The sequence below is a fragment of the Phoca vitulina genome, unplaced genomic scaffold (genome assembly GCF_004348235.1).
Source record: "Phoca vitulina isolate PV1807 unplaced genomic scaffold, GSC_HSeal_1.0 scaffold78, whole genome shotgun sequence".
NCBI lineage: Eukaryota > Metazoa > Chordata > Mammalia > Carnivora > Phocidae > Phoca > Phoca vitulina.
In genome coordinates, this window is record NW_022589781.1 from 2063006 (window position 1) to 2068069 (window position 5064).

Consider the following 5064-nt stretch of genomic DNA (forward strand, 5'->3'; position numbering starts at 1 on the left):
ATGGCCAGGGGCCTTCGTGACGTCCTGGCACTCGAGAGCGTCTATTGTCAGTATGCTGGGCTAGACTTCTCTTGCTTGTCCATAGTGAAGCCTTGATTCAAGCTTCTGAAATCTATGTCATCCTGTAGATTTTCTTTGTGTTCAGGTGCTGCTAGAATTACATAGTTCTTCACGGATGCTGACCCCATGGGCCAACCATCAGCAATGGGTTTGGGTTCCACAGATCTTTCACCCTCGTCAACCTGAGCCTCTTGTAGGCATTTAAGAGACGGCGCTTTGGGGTGACAAGCAGAATCTGTGGCCATAAGATAGGACAACATGCCGGATGCCGTGGACCTCGTCGTGTCCCCTCAAAATTCACACGCTGAAGCCTTACCCCGCATGTGATGGTATTCGGGGGTGGGGCCTTTGGAAGATCATTACATTCATGTGCAGTCACGAGGCTGGGCCCCCTATTGAGATCCTGTACGAATCCTTTATAAGAAGACACACCAGGGAGCTCGCTTCTCGTTTTGCCCCAGTGTGTGAGGACTCACTTCAAAGATGCCGGTCGGCTAAGTGAGGAAGCGAGCCCTCACCAGGGTACAAAGTTGGTGGGCACCATGATCTCAGACTTCCCAGCCTCCAGACCCCTGAAAAAATAAATTCCTGTAGCTTCAGCTGCCTAGACTGTGATATGTTTTTTTTAAAGATTTTATTTATTTGAGAGAGAGCATGAGTGGGGGAGGGGCAGAGGGAGAAGCCGGCTCCCTGCAGAGCAGGGAGCCCGACTCAGACTCTATCTCAGGACCGCGGGATCACGACCGGAGCCGAAGGCGGCCGCTCAGCCGACGGAGCCGCCCAGGTGCCCCTGGGCTCTGCTGTTTTACAGCAGAAAGCTGACGGATGCTCCGCCTTGAACCACATGCGCTGTAGGCAGATGAACAAGTCATTCATTTAATTCCCTGTCTTGTTCGTTCGCGCGTTCACCCCGGGCCACGTCCTGGGCCCCGTTGTAGGCAGTGAAGAACCAGTGGGGAGCAGGGTTGAGTAGAAGTCCCTACTCTGTGGCTTGCAGTCTTGGGGGGGAGACACATGCACTGAGTCACACTGGCGACCCAAGCCAGGCTGAACGTGCAGAGGTGACGTGGGGCACGGAGGGAGGGCCTTGGCGGGAGCAAGGAGGGCAGAGTCGGCAAGGCGGAGTCTCAGAGGGCGCGGGGCAGGGACGGGTGCTCAGGGGCGCGGAGGCCGTGCTGAGGAGGGGCTTGAAGCAGGGCTGTCCGCGAGGGTGGGAGCTTGAGGGGTGACGGGAGCTCGGACGGGGCACTTGTGGGGCTAGGACGCGGGGAGTGTGAAGACATATTTAGGAGCCAGAGAGGACAGAGCTTGGTGACTGAGCACAGGTTAGAGGGCAGGGAGAGAAAGTCCAGCATGATGCCTCGCTCTCTGGCTTGAGAGAGGGGATCAGCACCTGGGCCATCGTCGCAGACAGAAAGTACTGGACGATGGCCAGACTGGGGAGAAAGGCCATGCATTTGGTTCATTTGACGAGCTGCATCGGCCATGCCTCGAGGCAGCCACGAGGAGCAAGCAGGCCTTTGGACGTGACCGGACAGGGTCCCCAGCACCGTCCAATCCAATTGAAACGAATACAACACTGTACGTTAGTTATACCGGAATTCAAGTTTTAAAAAAATCACAACTGTGGCTTCTCACGTGCTCTGGCCACATCCCACCGCTACACGTGGCCCGTGGCTTTCGCATTCGGCAGCATGGTTCTAGGGCCCAGACCGAGATGTGGACTTGGCCCCGTGTGCAGGTGACAGGACTGTGGATCTAGGAGGAAGGCTGGAAAGGGTGAGGCCTGAGCCTCGCGTCAGCGATGCTGGGGAAGAATGAGGCTCGAGGACATGGAAAAGAGGCAGGCGGGGGGCGGGGGGAACCCCGGGAGCCCCGTCCTGAAGTCCAGTGAGAAGCGCGCTGGGAGGCGGAGGGGACAAGCATCGCTCTGACGACGACGGAAAACGTTTATTGCATCCGTGAAATAAAGGTCGCTGGTGCCTTTGGCAAGGCTGTTTCAGATGAGGGAGGGGGCCGCAAGGCAGACAGGGTGAGTGAGGGGAGGCCAGGGGTGAGGACAGAGAGCGGCCAACAGGGGGTAACAACGCCACGAGTTATGAGGGACGCACGGAATTCCTTAAAGCACATCGAGCTATGGCCGACGGCACAGACAGATGTCTTCAGAGCCCCGAGTTTGTCCCGCATGTTTACCAATTTTGAGTCTTTTGTCACGAACAGAGAGGCGCGCGCGGTTCCGTTCCTCCTTCCCATCCTCGCTCTCGTGCAGAACAGGGGTGAGCTGGGCCTTGGGGGCCATGCTCACTGCAGGTGATCCCCACAGCGATGGACAGCCCCCGAAGGCTTTCATGTTTCCTTTTAAGAAACATGGTATTTTCTAGAATTTAGAGCAGACACAAGAAGACAGAGAAGTATAATAAACGTCTGTGTGCTGCTCACCAGCGGGCCCCAGGCCCTCCGGCCGAGCACGCGACCCCATGCACGCGCCCACCCCGTCACTGCGACTCGGGAGCTGGGGAGTGACATCTCACGCTTCGGCTGAGAAGACCCTGCGGCTGCTTGCTGGGGCAGGAGCGGGCCCTTCCCCAGAAAGAGCCGGAGACGGCACACTTCCGGCTTCGCGGGTCCCACGTGAGAGCGGCGGACAAGTATCAACCAGTGAGTGGGGCTGAGAGCCAACAACAAGGCCGCTGAGATTTGAGTTTCATGTGATTTGCGTGTGTCACAAATCTACCGCTTCCTTCTTGGGCTCCTCCCCCACCCCAATCGGTAAACAACGTCAAAACCATTTTTGCTCATAGGCAATATACAAACAGGCGGAGGGCCAGATTTGGGCTTCGGTTTGTCCACCACGAGGGTGGAGAACGGATCGGACGGAGCAAGAGGGCGCACGGGGTGACCCCCCAAGGATGCGCAGGGAGACCCCCCCCAGGCTACGGCAGGAGGCAGAGACAAGACTTTACCAAACCTGCAGAGACAAGAGAGAATGGTAAACTTAAACGATTGTTATTAAGTACCATCCATTCTTTGCCCTATGCACAATGTTAGGGCTGAACATAGACAAATACGTGAATAAACGCATAACAGTTTTTGTCATTTAGTCTAGTTAGGGAGAAAGATGTGTTTTTTTCCTATATCACATGGTGTAAGTATCATGATCGATCAATCAATCAATCAATCAAATGGGGTGCCTGGGTGGCTCACTCTGTTGAGCGTCCGACTCTTGGTTTCAGCTCGGGTCCTGATCTCAGGGTCGTAGGATCGAGCCCCGAGTCGGGCTCTGCGATCGGCAGGGAGTCTGCTGGACATTCTCCCTCTGCCCCTCCCCCGGCTTGTGCTCGCTCTCTCTCTCTAAGCACACAATAAGCATGTATATGTATATTCATACATTCGTGCACATCCGTAAATGGCTATGGGATATGCATGAGGTATTCATTCCAACGTGACTTCCATTGTGAGTATCTTCCACCAAGGCGAGCACTTGACCCATGAGTAGAAGTAGGGTAAGGGGGGAAGGTGTCCAAGGCAAAGGGAAAACACGGGTGGACGTAGGGAGGCTTTCCACAGAAGCCTCCGCCCCATCTCCCTTTTGGGTTACTGCTCTCTGGAGGGGAATGCGGGAGAGTATGGAGCAAATCTGCAGGCTAAAGAGAAGGTACTGTAGCCTGCGACCAGCTTCCAGGTGGTAAAGAGACGTGTTTTCTGTTGAGAACCGGAAGTTTCGCAACCAATGCCCAGAATTCTTTTTCTAGGTGAATGTGGATCATGATATCTTAGGTGGTTGCTGAGATTTCATCGTGTGCAAGAAAAGAATGAAAACCAGTGTAAAACGAGGTCAGGTTTTTTTAGTGCTAAATGGTCCCTTTATGAGCTGTGGGTTGCCAACAAGGATCCTTGCAGGATGGGATGCCCTGCTCGCTGTCTTCTGCCCCAGCTGGTGGCAGCTTCGTCCTCCGGGACAAACATCTTGGACTTACCCTTGACTTCCTTCTCTCATATCCATAGCTAACCTGTCAGGGAATTCTGTGGGGTCGGCCTTCAGAACATATCCCAAACCTGAGCACCCTCACCCTGGCCAGGCCACTGCCCACGCCACTCCCGTGTTTGGCCTGGAGGAGTGCAAGAGCTTCCTGCAGGTTCTGTGCTAAGGTCCGGCGGGTTCTGCACAGCAGCCAGAGTGATCCCAGGAAACAGGAGTCAGATCCTCTGCTGCCAACCTTCCTAGGGCTCTCCACTTCGCAGGGAGGGAGGCCCACGCCCTCCCATAGGCCCACAAGTTGGGGGGTGTCACTCTGCCATCCCCCTGCGGTCTCTGCAGCTGTCCTGGCTCCCCACCGCCCTGCCCCACGCCCGGCAGGCTTCCTGGAGGCCTTCACGCTGGCCGTTGCCTCCTCCTGGAAGCCTTCCCTCCTGCACCAGTGCTCCACTAGCTCCCTAGCCTCAGGTCTGGGTCCTGGGTCCTTGAAGCCCGCCTGGACCACCCTCTTTAGAGTTGTACCTGCAGGCCCCTCCCCCGACCTCCTTCAGTTTTGTCCTTAGGACTGTAATTTGTGTAATCATTGATTATTGATACCCGTCGCTATTGGTTTGACCGCGCATCCGAGGTTTGTTCTGTGCATGTGTAGGGCGGCACTCAGAACACGCGCGGGCGCCGGTAAGTACAGAACCAACGCAGGGACGGAGCCCCTTTGCTTAGCTCGGGACAGTCCTCCCATGTACCCAGACTTCACACCGCCGTTTTGAAGAAGTTTACATCCCAATGGAATTCACCGCACTTCACTCTTTCCAGGTATGAAGCCGGGGTGTGCGACATGGGGTTTGGCGAATATCTGGGAGGGGGTGCGGGACCCAGGACGCGCTGCCTGTCCTGGAGCTGGGTACGGCAGGCGCTCTCCTCGCCTCGCTCCCTTCTCAGCCTCGCTGCGGAGGAGGCACCCCCGGAGGGCCCCCCACTGGAGAGCCCGCACCTCGGGGGCTGCCCGCCACCCAGCTCTTCCCCGGAGC

The 5064-nt window shown here is 56.4% G+C and overlaps 1 protein-coding gene across 1 annotated transcript in view; it reads left to right on the forward strand.

The window, feature by feature from the left end:
- Positions 1 to 4825: 4825 nt before the first annotated feature.
- Positions 4826 to 5064, forward strand: part of TP53BP2 (tumor protein p53 binding protein 2) — a 54271-nt gene continuing 54032 nt past the window's right edge. Inside the window, exon 1 of the mRNA XM_032393928.1 lies at positions 4826 to 4849. The gene's annotated coding sequence lies outside the window, so the exon portion shown is untranslated. The remainder of the gene's footprint in view (positions 4850 to 5064) is intronic.